Source organism: Corvus brachyrhynchos, unplaced genomic scaffold, assembly GCF_000691975.1.
Source record: "Corvus brachyrhynchos isolate BGI_N302 unplaced genomic scaffold, ASM69197v1 scaffold17, whole genome shotgun sequence".
Lineage (NCBI taxonomy): Eukaryota > Metazoa > Chordata > Aves > Passeriformes > Corvidae > Corvus > Corvus brachyrhynchos.
The window spans coordinates 1,666,464-1,688,769 of record NW_008240046.1 but is presented as its reverse complement, the minus strand read 5'-3'; the positions used below and the strand labels follow the sequence as shown (position 1 = coordinate 1,688,769).

The window sequence follows — 22,306 nt, the reverse complement described above, 5'->3', positions numbered from 1 at the left end:
AATTTGAAGCAGTCTAATCACATAAGGAGTTTCACAATCTATTCAGATTCATTTCCCAGAGTGTTGCATCTTATGCTGTCTGTTTCTCTGTAAGCCTGTTTAAAACGCTAACATACTTAATACATATTTGCAATACCTAAGAAGTAATCTTGTCCATTCAAACTCAACACATACTAATTTCCTCAAGACTCTTGAACACTTTATAGTGCTAATTATGTCTATTACTGTCATTTACTTTGAAATTGTATGTGGGTTCCCTTCTGAAACAGAAATCCCCAATTTTGCTTAGTAATGAAGAAAGTTCTATTTCAGTAAGCCTTTCTGATCTAATGGCTCTGATTTCATTTAGAAATAATAGGTTTACTTGTACAAGGAATGGTGACACATATGTTTAATGCAGATAACTGACTGCTTATCAAATTTGTTCTAATTAGCCTTTTTTCTTATAGGATTAATGTAGACACTTTTGGGACACTGCGCAAGAAGCATATGTAATTCACAAGTGAGATGATTTTTAAAAGCAATTTTGCATTTTTTTAATGTTGTTTCTCCCATATATATGGGGTTAAATATAGTACTAAAAATATTCAATGTCACTAGAATAAAGCTGAGATACCTTTGATTCTAATTAAGTTTGAACCTGATACATTGCATATGTCTGTCTTTCTTTGTGCATCTATGAATTTGTTCATCTTTTTATGAACATGAATCCCAATTCAATCACCTTTGTGTTACAAAGGACTAATTTACATAATTTTGCACCATAGTTTCCATTGTGAAGCACCTTTGAAAAAAAAATTAATTACTAGAAAAACGAGCTTCTTCTTCCTTTAGTCTGAGAACTAGACAAAATGGCTTTTTACTTGAGGTTTTGTTTGTTTGATGCAGATGCAGGACACTTTATTTACAGTTGTGTCCTCATACTGAAGGCATGGCTAAAGATCAATGTTCTAGTCCTGATCAGGTTGAAACATTTAAATCCCGAGGAGAATGTGCACTTAAATCATTATAAGTGTCTTTTAGTTTTGTTTTTAGTTTATTTTTGTCAGAGACAGATAATTCCTTTTGGTAAGATAAACATGAGACAAGCAGTCTTGTGTTATATGATGCCATGGGGCTGATGTATTTAAGATCTTTCTTTGCTCTGCACTGAACTGTAAAAATACCTGAAGCTGATGTAAGGCCTAATAATAATCTACACCAAAATCACTGTAGAGAAGAAAAGGTGGAGGGAAGACTTGATCATTCAAGAATGCTAAAAATTACAAGAACAAAGAAGGGTGGCCTGTTTTTCATGTATATTTTGGATAAAGCTGGCAAGCTTTATGAAGAATCAAGGAGTTTTATCAGAAAAAAAAACCAACCTGCTTGCTTCTAAGGAGATGAAGAGAATGGGAGTTGAGTGGAAGGAATCCAATTCTAAAAGTCACATCACAATAATACAGAGATTTAGGAAAGAAGGACAGATGAGTTCAGAATGTATTATATGCCTTCTATTTGTTTTGTTTTAGATCAGGGGCTAGAGTTACAGATACAAAGCTGTGACATTATTTTATGTGTACATACACCAGTTGGAAAGAAAATCTAAGGAAGATAAGAAGCAGGAAAAATAGTACTGAGAAATTTTGTGAAAAACCCAAAGCAGCATGGTGTTATACTGATAGGAAAGGGAAAAAAACATGAGAAATCTGATCAGTTAGTTTTTCTGAGGATATCAGAAACACTTATTTCCTTGAAGAAGAAAAATTATAGTGGAAGACAGATTTTACGAGAAACGAGAGAAAGAAATCAATGATTTATATAAGTCACCAAAGCTCCATAACTCTTAGAGATATGGCTGGGTATTTGATGTACTCAGATATTAATTTATTACTGTGTAATAACAAGAAGTCTTCCTGACCTATGTTGTATGTTAGCATTCACAGCCTGAACCTTTTGCTCAGAGATGGTTATGTACATACATATCTCAAATCAGTCTGATCCCTAGCTGAGGACTGTTGTGGTTCAACCCCAGCCAGCCACTAAGTACCACACAGCTGCTTGCTCACTTTGCAGGTAAGGAAAGCTGTTGCTGGTTTGGCTCCAGGTTGGAATGCCCAATCCAGTATGACTGGCAAATTGTGAGGCATTTTAACGTACTTAGCTTATACCATGTGAAGTTTTAGAGAAGTCAAGGTGACTCTTCATGAGATTAGTTCTGCTAGTGATGAATAAGGTCATCACAGTAAACTGGTTATCTACATGTCACTTTAAAAATAATTAACGTATTATTAGAAAATAACAAGATCACACCAGCCTCAAAAAATCTGACATTCATGTTGAAGAAAATGACAGTAATTGGATACCAACTTTTTCTGCAAAGAAGGCATTACTTTAATATTAATTCCATTTTATACAGATATTAAAAATTGAAACAGTTGATTTTACTGACAGCAACTAAATCAGAAATGGAAAAATACATTAGCATAACAGAAATATTCTTCAGTCCAATAAAACTCTAAAATAACAGGGCATGTAGAAAAAATACCAAAGTGCTAAATAAAATGATCAATGAATCATATACAAGAAAAGAAACACATATAAGAAAATAACTTGTTGACAGGGAAGGATTAACTATCTTAATTAAGAAGTACTGAAGTAGTTATGTCAAACAGCTTAGATTTTACCTAGCAATTGGAAATCTGGCAGGATTTATAAAGTACATTTTTCTATTAATAGCAGTCTGTAGAAGTATGGGGAAGAAATGCAGAGAATGCACATTTCAGATCCGCATAATGACATCCATCACATCCCTGTGGGGGCATTAGAAAGAGATGTTTAAGTTATGTACCAATCCCATTTTGCTGATAACACTTTTCATCAGAAAAGATGAAACAAACGTGACTTTCAAAATTTAATCATGAAGGACAAGGACATTGGATAACAGTAACCACTTAAAATATCTCAGGAACTTGCACGGTAAATGTGCATGCTATCAACTTGAAGGCAGACCAACAAACTTCAAGGCAAACTACACAGATTATTTTAACTCTTGAAGTAGGAAGGACACACAGTACTTTAAATGTATTATACACATTACAAAAGAGAGGCATATTCTCAGCATCACATAAATATGAAACAGTCTGAGGTGAAAAAAATCTGTAACCAGAGGCCATTAGATTGGTTTAGGTGGATAAATAACTCCCAATAGCAAAGCAAACATGCAACATTTCATCAAAGCTATGACTTTGGTAGTATGCCTGAAAGAAACATTTAGTATACAGAATGATGATATATTGACAGCTAACACTGAACAAAAGAAATTACATTCTAAATACATTCTAAATTACAGAATATGGTTTTGCCATTGAAAGATACAAGTGGATTTTCAAGAATGTTGAGTAACGTGAGAGAATAATTATAAAGATCTTACTAAGAAAATCAAAATTTATTAGCTCAGTCAGAAAACCTGATTATAAAAATGACACTGATAAACAGAAAAACAATAATATCTTAATACTACTGAAATACATACTACAATGCGCCAATATGTAAGAAGGGGCAAAAACCACATTTGCCTTTCTAGTCTTGCAGCTAAATGGAAAAAGAAAAAAGACTTATGGCTTTATTCTATTGGGGAAAAAAAATCCCTGAATAGAAAATTTTATTGAAGGATATTTCAATTATTTCAAATATTTCCATATTAGGCACACACTTTTTCCTGTACAACTATGAAGTCAGGGATGGTTACGAAAGGAGTCATAGACAAAGTGTGTATACACATTTAATACACATACAGCCATGTCACTATCAGCGTGATTTTTGTGCATGTTTTCTTTACTTAGGCATGTTTTTACATTTATTCATCTGCTTAATCAATACGAACAGCTCTTCCCACGTTAAGTGAATTATTCATATATGTACAAAATTAAGGACTAACCAGTATCTTCCTGAAATGAAAGGTGTTTATCCCCTCTACCACACCCTTGTGAAAGCCCACCTGCAGTGCTGCATCCAGCTCTGGGGTCCTCAGCACAGGAAGGACATGGACCTGTTGGAGTGAGTCCAAAGGAGCACTATGAAGATGATCAGAGGGATGAAGCACCTCTGCTGTGGGGAAATGCTGGAAAATTGGGGTTGCTCAGCCTGGAAAAGAGAAGGCTCCAGGGTGACCTAACTGCAGCCTTCCAATATGTGAAGGGAGCCCACAAGAGAGAAAGAGAGGGACCTTTTACAAGAGCATACAGTGACAGGAATTGGGGGCATGGATTCAAACCAAAAGAGAGATATTAGGAGGAGCTAACTTGCTGTGTGGTTGGTGAGGCACTGGAACAGGTTCCCCAAAGGAGTTGTGGATGCCCCATCCCAGAAGGTGTTCAAGGCCAGGCTGGATGGAGCCCTGAGGAACCTGGTCTAGTGAAAGATGTTCCTGTTCATGTCAGAGGGGTTGGAACTAGATGATATTTAAGGCTCCTCCTAAACCAGGTCATTCTGTGATTCTACGATCATATGATCCTCTCCCATCATTGAGACTGTAAAGTGAACAATTAGCTCTAGATTGAAGAACAAAACTACATATTCATCTAATTCTCCATCTGATCTTGTACAGAAAGGGTTTTGATGTTTTGTTTATAGTTAATTCATACTTAATCATTGTTATTTCCTTCCATTTTATGATACTGGTATACTGGTCAGAGTAAAATATCACGGGAAAGAGAAATTTGACAGATTGAGCATTTTTTACCTTCCTCCTTCTATGGTTCTCAAAAGAAAACTTGTATCTATGACACTGGGAGTAATATTGAGAACTTGACAGGTTCAGACAAAACTTTCTGATGTCTTTCCTCAAGCTTGAACATTTTTGTCTTCATTCCCACTACTACTGAGGATATTGAATACGCTGAACAAAAACATCATGCTATTCAAAATTAGATGTTGAAATGACAGGATGAATGTGTAAAAAAGATTCAATTACTTAGATATATCTCATTGATTTTCAATATGAAAGTACCAATCACAGTATACACCTTTAATTCCCTAAGAATATCAGACCACACTCATTGTTTCTATGAAGAAACAGTCTCTCTAATGCATAACTAGAAACCAGGATTTTACTTCAGACGATCAAGCTTTTATCTATAACACTGCAGTATTTTTATTTCCCAGAATAGCTTACATATAGAGTTGTAAAAGAATTTCCATTGGATCGAAATTCTCTCCTCATTCATCCACGTGTAACAGAGGCCAGAACAGACAGAGGTATTTAGGAAAAGAACAGAAAGAGAACAACTACAAAAGTATTTTTTACCTAGTGTACACTCTCGACTTCTAGCAATCAGCACTTTATCTGGACTATCATTATGCAATTTGCAAAGAATATCTGATAGAAAGAGTAAAGAATATGAAGCCAGACTCTTCTCAGTGGTACCTGGTGACATGACAAGAAGCTTTGCGTACAAGCAGGAAGAGTGGAAATTCTGACAGAAAATACAGTGAGGGTAGTGTCACGAGACTGAAATATTCTATTACTTAAACATTTTCATGAAGGACTTTTAAAATTGTCTTACAAAAGCTGCAGAGAAGACTACCCTGAATGGGGCCCTGACTGAGGCCTTACACGGGTCGCTGATGAAGGTAAGATAAAGTAACAACTCCGGGCTGGGGACATTCACAAAGCACAGGCTTAACACCTCCAAGGTGGAGACCACAGCCCCAGGGCTATCAGCTGCCAGGCTTGCACAGACCCCCTGTACCAAAGGGTGAGGGAAGAGAGGCTTTGTGTGTGTGTTGGAAACGCCTCTGGTCAGAAGTGCAGTGACTGCCCATCCTCCACTGTGCAGAGGAGCCCAGCTGAGGGGCCCTTCACCCAGTGGGGGGAAACCTTATCCACAGCAGAAGGGGTGACATGGCCCATCAAAGGGGGCCCCCTCAGAGGGGTCCCCAGACCCGGCACCAGAGATGATGCAACAGACCCTCAGTGTTGCAAGGGACAGTGTGTCAAGCCAGCCCCTGCAAGGGAGATGTGGGTGTTCCCACCTGGCCCAAAGCCTATATTAATCCACGGAATTCTGTGCTCTCCAGCGCATGGTGTGGTGGCGTGTGGCAGCGTGGCCACGGCAGCAATGGGGGACCCTCACCACCAGCAGAGCAGATGGAGGGGAGCAACAAGACGTCGTTGGGACCCTCGGATGGGTGATATGCTTCCACCTAACCCCTGTCACCTCTCCCTCCCCTCCCCCCCACTTTTCCATTTCTTTTTCTCTTTCTTTTCTCTTCCCTTCTCTTTGCCTCTTTTACTATTAAATAAAATACATCCATATTTTGGCATCAACATCTAACCTCGTTTGGTTTTAATCTCATTTCTGGAAATATTTTGAACCTTCTAAGTTTTTTCTGGTTTATGCACAGAGACTTAGCTTGCTTTGCTTTTCTGCATTTAAACCAGATCGTAACAGGTAGTTACACTGGAATTGATTGCAAAGAGCTGTGGATTCTCTGTGCTTTGAATTGTTCAAAACCTAAAACCTATAACATAACTGGACACATTCCTAAGCAACCTGTTCCAGCTAATCCTGTTTTAAGCAGGGTGTTTTTCCAGATGACCTCTACGGGTGCCTTCCAATCTCCACAAATCTCTGATTCTGTGGTTCACTTACTCAAGGGTGGGAATATTTATGATATCCACAAAAAATGCCACACTTCAGAACTGCATATGGTTGTAAGTGCACTCGGAAAGCAAAGCTTATGCTTCTTTTTGGATCTCTGCCCAGGAGTAATAGAAGTTTAACCTACACCCCTAAATATGCTTCTCAGGCAGAAATGTACCTGCTTGCATACCAGTGACATCAGTGAAGAGAATACAGTTTGTAAAATAAAAAAACTAGCAGTTTGAAATTGATATATAATCCTGCCTCACCGAAACAATTATTTCTGTGCTGTCACTTGAGTTTAAATGTAAATAGCCCCAGTGCTCTGCTAAAATTATAACCGATTTCCTTTTCACTCACCTGTAGAAAAATAGTATCAAAGTAAAAATGCCTCGTTCTGTGAAAACCTGGTAAAGGTAAAAGTAAAAAAAAAACCCAAACAAGTTATAAGTACATGCAATAGACTTGTAAAATAAAAATTTCAAAGTAGATGGAAATCTAAATAGCTGAAGAAAGGCTAATGATGCATAAATTCCTTATTAGATATTTCAGATGGCCCATCTGAGTCACAGAGATTTCCTTCTCATATTGTACTTTCCTGACTGTAATAGCAATGGAAAATTTAATTAAGAACTGTTAGATCATGTGTATCTTTCATGTATAAACTGCTGGAATTTTAAATCCTCCTTTTAACAAGGGAGGGACCTACAGAACTGAAGGGCTTGTAATTGGGGACTGTACCTGAGGTTTCAACTCTACTTCCTGTGCTGAAGATCTTCCTTATAGCACTCAAATCCTCAAACTATCTACTGAAGTTACCTTCCTTTGAATTCCTTTGATAGGAACCTTAAAGCAGTGCTTTCCTTGAGGCCTCTGCAGAAAAGTCATAGATGCATAAATAGGCCATTAGTTGTCCCTTAAAAAGAAAAAAAAATATCAGTGTTTAAATATCAACGTGTTATGGAAATGCTTAAAAAGTAGAAATCAAAAGACACATGAAAATGCTATTCAGGAATAACCATAACTGGTTTTGCTTATTATTTCCTGTAAAGATTGTCGAGATCATATCTGATTTTATAGAATATTCCCAAATTAGGATTAGATTTTTTATACACAGAATAAGAGACAGACTTTTTGTCCTAGACTTCAAAGTCAGACAAGAGAGGTTTTGTTTCTCTTTTAAAGAGTGATTAAGTGATTTGCTGCTGTATGACTTTTTCATCATGTACAAATAGGATTCAGATGTTTTGACTTTCTGTTCTGTTCTTGATACACTCTTATTTCCCTCTGAACATTATCTCAGGATGCCTAGAGGCATATTTACAGGTAAGTAAATGAAGAGGAATAAATATTTTAGGTTTTTAAACACAACTTTATGACAATTTTCAAATAAAGAATCTTAACAACATTAGTGCTTCTAATTTAGATAGCATTTCAGAAAACTATTAGTATTAAGAAACTATCCTTAATTAAGAAGTGCATTTTTAATACAGTAGGCACTATAATTAGCTGTCAGTAGAAAATCCCAAGAAATTTTTATAATGGTGTAGATAAAAAGATGGAATTGTGCATTTAGTCTTATTCATGGATCAACAATAAAAATTAGAATAAATGTCATAAAAAAATTTTAAAAAAGAGTTTGACTGAAGCACCTTGACAACTCCAAGCAGAATAATGATCAATTATATCTCTAGAATCTATGTAGTGCAATTATAAGATTCCCAGAATTATCTTTAAAATGATAGATATATTTGTTTGTTGTACCTCATAGGAAAAAACAGAAAATAAATCGCATTGAGCTAACAAAGTAATTCCATATTGAATTATTTTTCCTTTTAAAAGACAATTGAAAACAAGGACAGTCATCCCTCTGGGCAGTTTAAAACACTGTGGCATCTGAAATAAGTTAGTGAACATCACTAGAGAAATGGTAAGAAATAAAACATGCAGATTTTTGGTAATAAAATGGCATGCTGGTTGCTATCAAAATCAAACATCAGTCAAAGAAATAGTCTTGTCAGAATTATCACAAGAATTGTACAAGGACTACTGAAGATAACACACTTGGATTAAAGGTGAAAAAATGCAGATCTTGAAGGACTTTGTCTATGCAATCAATTTAAAACAATTCAGTAACAGAAATATTATATTTAAGGGTACTAAAAATAACATCCTCTTTATCCTTGAAAACAACAAAAATTATTTGAATAGGACAGATATAGTATGTAGGCATGTAAATAACATTGGAATTAGTAGTGGAAGCTTGTTGTATTATCAGTTTATCTAGTTTTTGAGTATTAGCTAGTACATTTGATGGTTTGGGATAAAGGAAAGAAAACAACAGAACACAGTAACTAGAAACAGAACTTTGCTTTATCAGGACATGTAACAAGACATTTGATTTAACAGGGTATTTTCTTTCTTGGAAAAGCAACAATTTTCAGGCTAGAATCAAAAATTTGATTGTAATCATGGTAAATTAGAAGTAACTTCAGCAGATTATGACCTTTTTCTGTTCCCTAGTTTTTATCTGGAGAAAGAATGTACATATACATTTTCACTCAATCCAGAAATTATCACTTTGTAATCAACCAAAACTCAGGTTTATCTACAAAATGGCAAGCGATCAAACTTTCCTAAAGGAAGGTTTTCCTCAACATCTCTTTGAGAGTGTTTGAGGGCATTCTAATTATCGGTTCATGTCACTTGCTCATTACAAATGTGACTCTGAACTTTATGCATATTACAAAGATTGAAGGATAATTCTTACTGCCCTCTTCAATAGAACTGCAAATAGGACTACCCTAGACCCAGAGGACAGAAGAGCAGCTTTATGGTGGCTTGTGGGAATAACATATCTTAGTATGCCTTTTAAATTTTAAGTACTTTTAAAATTATGAAAAGCTGTACAACTTCAATATTTAGAGCAAGTTTTTGAAATTTGGCCTGGAGAAAACTGTGAGATAAAAAAATAAAATGCACAACGTTTTCTTCTGAAATTCTCTTTAGGTTTGAGTGACATGAAGTGTGAATTTAATGTCAGTTATCCTTTTGGTAAAGTTCTGATTGCATGTTAAGATAACACACCAGGAAAAATATCTGTCAAGACATAGTCTACAAATAATTTGACAATAATTCCAGCTAGTGGCACTGGCTAGTTTTTCTCCAATTCATTTTAATTTTGTTATCAAAGTCCAATTTCTAAAAGCTGAAATGTTGCATTTAAAGATATTGAAGATTAATAACCTCTTATGCCAAAAGTCTTTTCAGGTGGTCTGTGTGAGAGCCATTGCTTTTACTCAAGAACAGGGATGGGAAAAGAATACATTTAAAATAATTGCAAAATAAACATGTATTGGCTCTTTTTATTATTATTACTATTTTCTTTATTTTTTATTTAGAAAAGAGGTGTCATTTCCAAGAGAAAAATGACATGGGAATAAAAAGTCTGGGGGGATGGAAAGTTCCTCCTTTACAAGTCAAGATCTGAAAAGTGACAGCTCTTCATGTTACACCTGTGTTGCACTAGTATGAAGAAGTTAGCCAACAATTTTTTTCATTTGTGTATCTGAAAAAACAATCTGATTGATTATAATATTTTACCTTAAATACTTTAACTGTCATGAAAAAAAGTTTTGGTAATGAATTAACTAAATAGTCGGTGCTGGCAAAAATGTTGCTTGGTGTTGCAGTTTAAATAATGATATAATATCCCTTACAATGTCACAAATCCATTTTGTGTTATAATCTAATTTTATATATCTAAGTGTTTTTCTACTTTCTATCACCTTCATCACCAAGTTAGAGCCAATGTATTCCTGGTGGCAACCAAGGACTGTGTTCTGGAGAGATTTCTTTATAATGCAGAGGCCACAAAAGTCATCTCAGGTAACATGTGATGTTCCCATGCATTATTTCTTTTTCTCCTTTCCTGTGACCTGCAGCAAGAGGAACAGATGAAAGAGTAAGGAAAAAACTTTTAATCAAACACTGGAAGATGAGATACTGGAAGAAATTACATCATATGCAATGTTACAAAAGCTGTACAGAATTAAAATCATCTTTTCTGTCCCTGCACATTTTCTTGAACATTTCTACTTAGTTACATCCAGAGATGATAGAATCATGGAGTATGTTGAACTGGAAAGGGCCCACAAGGATCATCGAGTCCAACTTCTGGCCCTGGTGAGGTAGGCATCATATGCCGACTACACCAGGAAGCAAAAATCCTTCCGGAGTTTGTATTTCACAAAGTTGTTTTTCAAACTCAAATTTAGTATTGGTTGTATGATGGAGAATTGTGTATTATGGCATTAGCACTGACTACCATTTGACAGTTGCAAAGATAGTAGCAGTGTAATTCCACTTGCAAGAATTCTTTCTTCAGGGATTGCTGAAACTCTACTGAATTCAGGCTTTTAAGAAGAGAATGTGGTTTTTCAACAGAACATGTCAAATGTCCTACATTTCAGTTACTTTGTTTTTTCTGTGAAGAGCAGCCTTTAGAGTTGCACAGTACTAACTGAAAAAGGATGTATACCCTTGACAGAAGCTTGTCATAAAATCCACTAGAACCCCAAACCAAAAAACCAGCTCATCTTCCAGTTGACAACTGCAGTTTAATGCAAAGATGAAATCACGTATTTCTGATGATTGCCAATATAGTGTATACAGTTGTGTCCAGCACTATGGTGTTGGACACATGTCCCTAATTGAGGTCAAGTGGTGTCTACTTTTCATGACAAATGTTCTGTAAGAACCCATAGAGTGTAAGTACTACATGTTCTAATTTTACTAGAATTATTCTTGGTTTTGTATCCATCCTTTTCTAGCCTTGTTAGCCTGTCTTCATCACCAACATTTTTATGCAGTATTCTGCCCTTTGTGGTCTGAGTTTGCAAAGGTTTTGGCCAAGGCTGTGCCACCTCATTACCCATCAGAGATTTTTCAGTTTCAAATTGTTTGGAGAGAACTGATTCTGCTGTAGTTCTGCAACAACACCAGATTGTGCACCAGGTCTGACATTATTCTGTATGCATCAGACCTGCAGAATATGTACAGATCCATTGGGAACACTCATCACCTAATGCAATGCCTTCTCACAGAGATAAATGAGTGCCTTATGTTTGCCCTGTGTTACTCTTGAAAAGTCCTTTGCATCGAAATCACCTCTTACACAGAGGTGTAATATAACAGAATATAACTATGATATAATCCTAAAGATGTGGATTCTACTTTTTTCTTTTTCACACTAGAACAATTAAGGTGAAGCCCATCTATATTCTTGACAGCTACTGTCAAATCACCTGCAAAACCAAGAGAGTTCATTAAAGAGAACACATTTTTCACAAAGATGTCTTTGGTCCCAATGAAAATACAAAACAAAGGCTGCAGAATAAAAGGACATAGGAAAATAAAGTCTCGAGGAAATAGGCTCAGACAAGAGACAAACACTGAGTTGGAGGATAACAAGAGGAGTTCACCAAGTAAACATTCTAAACCAGTGAAATTAGTCAAGACAGTTCTTCAAGCACAAATCATATAGCAGAGTTAATGAGAGGAAAAGCTAAAAAACTCCAGCTCTAAAACCAGCTCTCAGGTATTTTGCATATATGGCAATAATATAGAAATTACTAGAAAATTGTTTGAAGTAGCTATTTGTTTTGAGAATGTAAACCAGATTTTACTTCATAAGCAATTTCATAATAATGACGTTTCACATGGAAGAGACAAAGCAAAATTAGAGAGGAAATTCAGTACTGAAAATATTTCTTTGGTTTTATTCCAGCTGATGTCTTTGCTTCCTGGATGTCTGCTTTTCTTTTTTATTATTTTTTTTCGATGTAGCAGGCCTTTACCTTATTTGGCTTACCTTTTAAGACCAAAGTTACTGTACCTTTCATTCCCTGATTCATATTTGCAAGCCAGCAGATGCTAATGGTGCAGAAAAGTGCATATGATCTTGAGAGAACAATGTTGAATCACAGCATGAAGCCACAGATAATATGGATATATACACTCTAGTTTTACTGACACAGACTTTGAACTGTCATCGATTTGGATAACAGTTGGTCAAATATTTCATTTCAAGGAAATTATTTTGTGTGTGTGTGTGCCAAAAGAAAATATGATGTTAATCCCATGAGACTTGGGCCCCATGCTGCGTCAAATAAGATTAAAGGGATTGCCTACCAGGGTGAAGTTCTATTAAGTTTATAAATATTCATTGCTATATTGAAAAGTTTAAAGCAGACTGGATTTCAGTTAATTGCTCACAGAAAGTAATCTTCTTATTTAAAAGAATACTGTTAATTAGATTTTCAAGGGAAAAAGACTGGGATCCAAAGATTTTTGTACAAAGAGAGGGCTTCAGGCAGCTGAGTTTTATGAAAAAGAGAAGTGATCAGATCTGTTATGAGAGTAAAATTAGATACTAGTTTGGTATGAAGATATTTTCCAGTTACAAGATAGTACCAGTGGTTTTTTTAAGGATTAATTTCAAATGAATTTGCTTAACCAGTCAGAAGTTCCTGAGTGTTGGTTCAAAAGCTACAGAATCCCTGGCCATATCAGACAAAACGAAATTACTTTAAAGACTTGAGCTATGTCATGCAAAAACACAGACTAGACGTGTCAGAGTAGCAAAATGGTCTGTATCAGAAGGGCTACAACAAAACCAAAACAAAACAAAGCACACCTCTGCCCTCCAAAAAACCACCTCCCCAGTATCAGTAGACAGCACAGTAATGTAGACAGACAGTACTGTAATGACGAGAGTAGCTACAAAATGTCAATACAGAAGGCATTACTTGATAATGAATGTGTAAACAATGTTAACAAAGCAGCATTTTCCTCATAATGTCTTGCAAAGTGCTCTACTTTAGCTGTATTTCCAGAAACAGCATTTACAAGGCATACTGTTGGAATTCAGCAAAACGCAGGAAAATACCAGTGGTAACGAAAAGTACTGATATAGTGTTTTTGCCAAGAATTGCATATACTCAGGGTGCTCAAGGTTAGAAGCTACAATTTGTCTATCAAGTTGGTTTATCACAGGCTGCAATAATTGAACAGTTGTCCATACATTAAAAAAAAGGGGAAAAAAATTAAATAAATAATAGAAGGCTGAATTTGGCAAGGGGTTCCTCTACGTGGGGAAATAAATGGGAAATGAACTAAAATGTAAAATGAGAGGCCACTAACTTGTCTCAGTAACTCTCCAGAAGAACACTCCTTTGCTGTAAGAGTGGTGCTGTGAAATGGATTTTATCATGCTTTGGGAACATATTAAGATACAATGCATTAAAGTTTTCTTTAGTATGACATTTTCTTTGCCAAACAGGCACCATAAGAATGTCAACAGAGAAGTAAATAAATTCCTTCTTCTCATGTGTTGCAGTGGGGATCCTGCAACACGCATATATCAAACCAGGAGTCCCGTGGAAAGGAAATATATATGGACAGACAGATTCTTGCTAGATGTTTCAGAGATGTTTATTTCTCCAGCCAGTGGTAACGAAAAGTACTGATATAGTGTTTTTGCCAAGAATTGCATATACTCAGGGTGCTCAAGGTTAGAAGCTACAATTTGTCTATCAAGTTGGTTTATCACAGGCTGCAATAATTGAACAGTTGTCCATACATTAAAAAAAAGGGGAAAAAAATTAAATAAATAATAGAAGGCTGAATTTGGCAAGGGGTTCCTCTACGTGGGGAAATAAATGGGAAATGAACTAAAATGTAAAATGAGAGGCCACTAACTTGTCTCAGTAACTCTCCAGAAGAACACTCCTTTGCTGTAAGAGTGGTGCTGTGAAATGGATTTTATCATGCTTTGGGAACATATTAAGATACAATGCATTAAAGTTTTCTTTAGTATGACATTTTCTTTGCCAAACAGGCACCATAAGAATGTCAACAGAGAAGTAAATAAATTCCTTCTTCTCATTAATTTCCACATGTAGATGGTTTTTAAATAACATCTAGTTAAAATTTGTCACACAGGCTATACTGGTAGAGAGAATCCACTTTGATTATTTACACCAAAGGTTAATCATCCTTTTAACAAGGATGTTTCTTTTCACCCTTAGAATATATGCAACATTGGCTTTCAGTCCTTAGTTCTTTGTTCTCCTCTTTTTAACTATTCAAATAAGGGGGTCTTTTGTAGTCTATTATGAATATACTGAATGAAAAGAATTTTTAAAGTCAGTGGAAAAAACTCTCATTAAGTTCAGAGGATTTGAAACTGCTCCAGAAAATCCTAAAAAGTTTTCTTACTTTTTTTTTTCATTCCTTCGTGAAGTTTGTTTTCCAGTTTGCTGAATAATGAATATTTTGTTCAACATTGAGGGAAAAAGCAGAAAATAAAACTGATTTGTTCTGAGGGGTAATGCATAAGTACTTCTAGGTTGTTATTAAAGTAGGAGTGAGCCCAGGAGATGAATCTGTAATTACATGGATCCAGTTGTTTTGATATTTCTCACAGCTAACATAGTTCTAGATCTTAAATAGGACAGATGTCTGCCTCAATATGAAGTTGTGGTTTAACCCAGCCAGCTACCAAGCACCACATAGCTGCTTGGTCACTCCTCCACTAGCAGAATCAGAAAGAGAATCAAAAGGGTAAAAGCAAGAAAATTCATGGGTTGAAACAAAGACAGTTTAACAGAGGAAGTAAAAGTCACTTACGCAAGCAAAGCAAAACAAGGAATTCATTCACCACTTCCCATTGGAAGACAGGTGCTCAGCCATCTCCAGGACAGCAGATCCCCATCCCATGTAATGGTGACTTGGGAAGACAAATGCCTTCATTAAAGATGTCCCCCCCTTCCTTCCTCTTCCCCCCACTTTATATACAGAGCATGATGTCACATGGTCTGGAATATCCCTTTGGTCAGTTTGGGTCACCTGTCCTGGCTGTGTCTCCTCCCAACATCCCAGGCACCCCCAGCTTCCTCACCAGCATGATAATACAAAAAGCAGAAAAGGTCTTGGCTCTGTGTAAGCACTGCTCAGCAAAACAAAAATATCTTTATATTATCAACTTTGTGTTCAGCACAAATCCAAAACACAGCCTCATACCAGCCGCTGTGAAGAAAATTAACTCTACCCCAGACAAAACCAGCATACAAGCTGTTGCATTCCGCTGTGGGGAACTGCAGGGAGTTCATTTAAAGCGGATGTTCTAGGACGAAATGAAGACCAACGAGGAAAATATTATATCTGAGAACCATTTATTGGTAATGAAAAGTGTGTTGCCCTAGTAAAGAAGAATTGAAACAACAGAAAAGGAGGAAGGAGAAGGAAAAATAATGGTGGGAGAGGGAGAGAGAAGGGGGAGAGACAGAAAAAGTGGGCCCAACCACCAGAACTTTGGAGTGCTGTCGATGTCCAAGTGGCAGGGAATGTGTGCACACTGCCTGCCAGGGAGCCTGCGCAGCTCCCGGAAAGGCACAGCTCCACAGGAACAGCTCCTGCAGCGATGGGTGGCTGCACATGAGGTGAGTGGGTGCTTGGGCAGGAGGCTCAGGGCCCTGGACAGGGTCACAGTGGGGATCGCCATGGCGGGCTGGATTGGTGAAGCAGGGTGGAAAGCTGGGGATTCACGCAGGAATGAGATAGGCAGGGACGAAGCAGGCAGGGTGTCAGGCAGGAATGTGGCTGGAGCAGGTGAGGGAGACAGAGTGGTAAGGCAGGACACAGGCTAGGCACAAGGCTTGGAGGTGGTCAATGAAGCAAAGTCAGCAGCTGTCAAGCCAAGTGTTCAGCAGTGTCCAGCAAGAGGGAGAGAGAAAAAGGGCAAGCCTTATAGTTTCTGATGCAGTTACTTTTATACCCCCTGGCTCGTCCCAAGGTCTGGTTACTGACAGGAGACCATCAGCCAGCCAAACATTCGACTGCAGTGCATTGGTGGAGACCCTTTGCCACCTGATTGGAGAACCTTTCTAGAGGACACAGTGTCCTTGGTGGTCTGCTCCTCCTCATAGATACTGACTGCCTATTCCATGTGAGACATGAAATGGCTGTCAGGCAAAGTCCCCCTAGGGACAGAGCTTTTCTCCATCTTCTCCTGGCTGCCTCATGCACATGGCTTGTAGGCAGCCCCTCCCCTACGCACGTACCTCTGGTAATCTTCAAACAATGTTGAGAAAAAAGTCAAAATTAAATTTGTTCCTCACACAAGTAAAGGCAAATTGTTGTGTTACTGTTTGTTATGCTTGGATATCTATTACGTCGGAAACAAGTTTTGCACAGTTCTGAAAGCATTGTTTCCTAAATTAAGTTCCCTGAGAGTCTGACTTTAGAAGAAGAAAAGAAGAAGTCAATTCTCTAGAAAAACAATATGAAAATATTATATCATCCCAGTAATTAATATTTCCCTAACAATTATATAGCTATCTAAATTGCAATGAGAGATGCCCTTGTTCTTTGATCTTTGGTTTAGAAGTAATAAAACACTAATTTATAGTTTCTCAGCCAAAAATACAACCCCTAAATCAGAAAGGTGAAATACAAAAACCCCTCTACAATTTGTTGAGATCGCTGTTCTCGTAAAATCAAAGATTGTATATGCATATTTGTAACTTTTCCTTTTAAAATGCAAAAAAGCCTTCTCTTTTCCAGTATATTATACAGAAAAAACACCCTTAAGATGCTGCCATCTTAGTCCTTTTTCAGTCTTGCCTGTATCTAGAAAATAAATGTGCTGATTCTGCTGTCATAAAATAATTATAAACTATGACTCACAAAGACAGCTTTATACTTTGACCTATGGCATATAAGATGTTTTCTAAAAATGTAATTTTTGATCTTAAGTTGTAGAAAAACGTCTATCTAACAATTTCTAGCTCCTTATAGGTAACAGGAAATCATGCTGCAAATCAGACATTAATACATCTCATGGAAATCTCTGTGGAAGTCTATTCATGGTTCTGAAAAAGACAAGAAATATATTTGTGCGTATCTACATTAGCGTTTTTTATTTCCTCTGGTGAGTAAGTGTAATTATTCACAAATATTGCTCCAGAAATAAAACTATTTCCATTTTTTTAGATTTTGCTTTCATTCCATCTTGAACTTATGTAAATATTTTAGCCTCCAAACACACTTCAAGTGTGCTAGTTTTGTGCTGGTAGATAATCTCACAGGCTTCAAAGCCTCTTCATGAAGATATCTATGAAATGTTTGTGATATTTGCAAGCATTGATAACAATTTGAAACACTTCTAGAAAATAATAAATTTTAAAATTACAGTTTTATTTTAGATTTTTTTTCTTTTTCTACAGTTGTTTATTTTTTTTTTAATAAACATTGGAGTTGTTGCAAATGAGGCCCTTTCTGCACTTATTTCTTCTTGTATATACAGTTTCCTAGCAAATAAGACATTGATCAGGAAAACTTCAGACATCTACACTACGTAGAAGTATTTCAGACAGTTTTGATTTCTTACTTCTCAATCTATTATCATGCCAGTTTGGTAAGTATCATGCTGATAATGTTCTTGAAGTCAATACTGAATAATAAAGATTCCTTTTTCACATAAACAATCAGTTTTTCCAGCTTAATGTGGGATTTCAAATTACTGCAACCCAGACTTGATTGATGCTTGTGAAATCATAAGTCCTTGTGGTGTAACCTTCTTACACCTGAAAATCAACTTTTACAAAACTCAGCTATTTATATGGTAATATAATCCTATGGCACACAAACCCCGACCCCTTTTACTTAATCTCTGTAATTATGTATCACTTAAAGAAAAAGCTTGCAGTCAGCTTGAAGTTTGAGAGGGGGGCTTTCAAAACAAAGCTCTGAAAAAATGTAAGTATTTGCTAATAAAATAACACATTTCTTTTCAAATAGAATCAAAAGAGATGGGCTGGGATGTTCTTTACAACTAGCATCGGTGGTATAAATCTCTGTGAAAGAATGATCATGTTAACCTCTGGGTACAGATGTGTTAAGAATCTTTAACTGCAGAGATATATTAAATCTTTTATAAACAATAAAAATTGTACATTAATAATTTTAAGTTGTGGGAAATTTAAAATTAATTATTTAGGAACATTAAGCAGATTTGTGTTTAAGTATATATAGCAGTCCTTACCTTGAGAAAGGGAAGCTCTTTGTGACCTTTCAGCAAATTTTGCACAAACCGACTAAATGTGTACTTTAAACAGTTTTTTTCTGATGAAATACTGCAGAATCAAACACATTTGTATTAGAGTACTTCTGCCTTACTTAGTTTAGATTGTGTGACATTTCTGCCTTGTATATAAAGTGGAAAAACCTGGCAAGCTGATCTTGAAGTTGTATGTGCTCCAATCACTAATCTTAGAGTTGGAAGCAAAAATCAGTGTTTTGCTGGCTCTTTTGAATTAACACAATACTTTTTATTCAAAGTGGATTACTATTCACTTGGCAGAAATTAAAAACACATACCTGGATACTGAAAAAACAACAGACTATTTCTTGGGCCAGATTTCTGACATTAGTTTCTTTCAAATGTTAACAATGAGAAATAAACTGCATACCATAATGAAGCTAAATGTACTGCCAATTTCTTTTTACTTAAAGGTTATGGAAACTGAATATAAGGAGAAATTGGGTGGAATTAATATAGGCTTTGAAGAGAAGTGACGTCTGAAGTAAGAGTTAACTGCTGCACATTCTGCATCTTTCAGGTAAGGACATTACATAAGAGGAAAAAACACCATCTATTTCAGCCAGAAACAATTTCTGACTGTAGATGTCACGAAAACTGGAAAAGTAACTGAACATACCCCTAAGGAGTATCATGTATCTGACACAAATAATAAAATAGGATGCATGCACTTTGCTGAAGTACTAAGTATTGAGAACTCCTTTTGGAGGCATTGAGAGACGTAGCTCTCAGAATTCCTGAAAATAAGATTGAATAAAGAATTAATTAAAATCATGCTAGATTATCATATATAAATCACAGTTTTATTTTATCCTGAAACCATTGTGTGTTACTTGGCAGTGGTCAATGATGCACTTTGTTCTTGAATCATTATTTAGAATTTTTATTATACAGTGACAAGGGACTGTATCAATAATCTATAAAAGTCAATAGAAAAAAAGTCTGGTCAAGAAGATAAACATCGAAACTGTTTATTAGAGATAGTGATGTCATATCAGTGTGTTATGTTTTGTAGTAATTATGATTCAACAGTGAAATTCTGTTTTTACATTCTTATTTTAAACTGTGACATTCATGAATTAGTAATTTTTTCCTTTGGGTGAGGAGAATATAAAACAATAACCCTGGATTTTCTAACAGAAAATAATGAAAAATATCCCTATGACTTAGAGTCACAAGAGCAAAGGAGACACTTCTGAACTTTTTTCCAGTTACATTATTCATGCAGGGTGTAAGACATTATGCTGTGGTATGAAGTTCTACTTTACAGCCAGGACAGATTTCTAAAATATAATTTTGCCTCCTTCATTTAGAAGAAATACAGATTAACAAAAATCAATCTAAGTCTATTGTTTCAAACACAAATGCTCAAATCATATGATTTCTAGCTTAGTGACAAAAACATTTTATTCCAGCTGACAGAATGAATTTTCAATCTTCCAGATCCTCTTCAGTACTGCCACTGAGGCAAAGAAGATGATCTTTTTTCAGCTGAAATCCATGGGCTCCCTTTAAAGTACTAGTAAGGTACTAGTTGCTGTATTTACCAGTAAAAAGGTAGGGAAGGAGAAAATAAAAAGAAGACTCTATACATGCAGGTAAAGAAAATAGGGAAAAAAAAGAATTAAAAAAGGAGAAAAAAGAGCAAGCTTAAATCTCCTTCTGTATCAAGGAAAAAATAGATTGCTTATGAAAGAACCAGTCAAAAAAGCTTTTGCATAAGTTTTTCTGAACAACACCTCCCTCATTCTTCAAGATTATGCTTGCTAAATCCGATAGTGAAAAATTGAATTATTCTATAATAGAAAGGCCAGGTATTTTTATCAAATGAACATAAAAACTGGTGTCAGTTTGGTCTCTCTATCAGTCTTGCTGTAATTTTCAGAAACACAGGTTTTGTCAATAGATTACAGCATTCATACTTGCTTAAAACATCTCAGCAAGGGTGGTATGAAAATCATCATGCTCAGGATGAATAGCTGCAGAGAATGCAGGCCAAGAAAAACCTGTTCCATGTTCTTAATATACCAAAATCACAAGAAATTCTTAGGTAACTTGACATATTCTATTAGTGTAATGTTGGGATACTACTGATAGATATATAGAGAGATAATAAGGTTTGGGGCCTAGGTACTTTCTTTAGGCTTTTTGTACTGCAGTAAATTTTCTGAAACTTTTCCAATTTTATCCCCACTAATGTCAAGTATGCCATTAAACTAAAAAAAAAAAAAAAAAAAAAAAAAGGGAAAAAAGGTGATAGATGGTTCTGCTTTAATTGCTAAAATTCCCGGAATGGACTAATTTTCAATTTCAGGTCTTTAAAATGGTGCTTGGGTATAGATTTTACCTACTTTCTAAGTGTTTTAATAATTTAGTTAATACTTTAATGGCATTTTATGAGAAAAAATGTATACGTATGTGTCAGCATAACAGTTTAAATTATAAAGCAGGACTTCATGGTAATTGTTGCTAATTTTGAAAAATACTCAAGGAGTTCACAGTGTTTCAAGTTAACTATATGTGTGATTGCACTACAATGAACTGCCATGTAACATAAATGTTCAAGCAATCACTCCAAGGTATGTAATGTTATAGTTATTAAGTGAACACACACTTACAAGGTTATAGCTATCAGTCTAATTATTTAATATTTCTGATAGCAACTGACAGCTACAAACATTAATTCTCAATTATCCTTGTTTACATGATGTGAGGATCTGGACTAAAGTAAGCAAAATGTTTTATAGGTGGTTTTCAGGCGCTGTGTTTTGTCTAATGGATTTCTGGTATTTAAAACATGTTAGAGTACTCCTCTGCTAAGTATAACACTGACATTAAAAGGTCACAAAGCAGGTGTATTTGTAAAACTGCATGACTTCCCTCAAGCTGGTATTTTGTAGACATACAAAATAAGTGATGGTCGGCAAGGAAGAAAAGAAATTTGTTAAGCAATGTTTTCAAAGAATAATATTATGCAGATTTTTCCCACCATATATTTCCTTTGTTCTCTATTAGCTACTTTGATTTCATATAGCTTAAATAGTTTCTAAATATCGGTTTGTTAAAAGTTACGTTAAATAATCTTTTATCATTGAAACCACCATATGTAGAATTAATGCAATCAACGTTGTATCACTGTAAATGTTTCCCCATTGATACATGATATGATATTACACTATGGCAATTTCAAATATTTATTATATTTTACTGAGTGTTTTTACTGTTAATAGACATATTATTAGGATTGCATAACATCTGCCGGTATAAAATAATACGACTAGAATTCATCCACAATGAAAGTATTTTTCACTAAACACATCACCACCTACTGTTAGAATTCTAGTAGCACTTAGAGTAAAACTTCTTAAAAAAGGACGATCACAAAAAACTTACTTTACCCCACTTTATTTTACCAGATATTGTAACGTCACATGCTGCTTTCAGAAAAAGTATGAGTTTCTCCCAATAACCGTGCGCACTGATGAATGAACAATATTTTAAATAGATGTGACACTGC

At 35.7% G+C, this 22,306-nt stretch overlaps 1 long non-coding RNA gene across 1 annotated transcript in view; it reads right to left on the bottom strand.

The window, feature by feature from the left end:
- Positions 1-7,420: 7,420 nt before the first annotated feature.
- Positions 7,421-22,306, bottom strand: part of LOC108449171 — a 29,252-nt gene continuing 14,366 nt past the window's right edge. Inside the window, exons 2-3 of the long non-coding RNA XR_001865308.1 lie at positions 10,415-10,564; positions 7,421-7,499 (exon numbers count right to left, since the gene is read on the bottom strand). This is a non-coding gene — a long non-coding RNA (uncharacterized LOC108449171). The remainder of the gene's footprint in view (positions 7,500-10,414; positions 10,565-22,306) is intronic.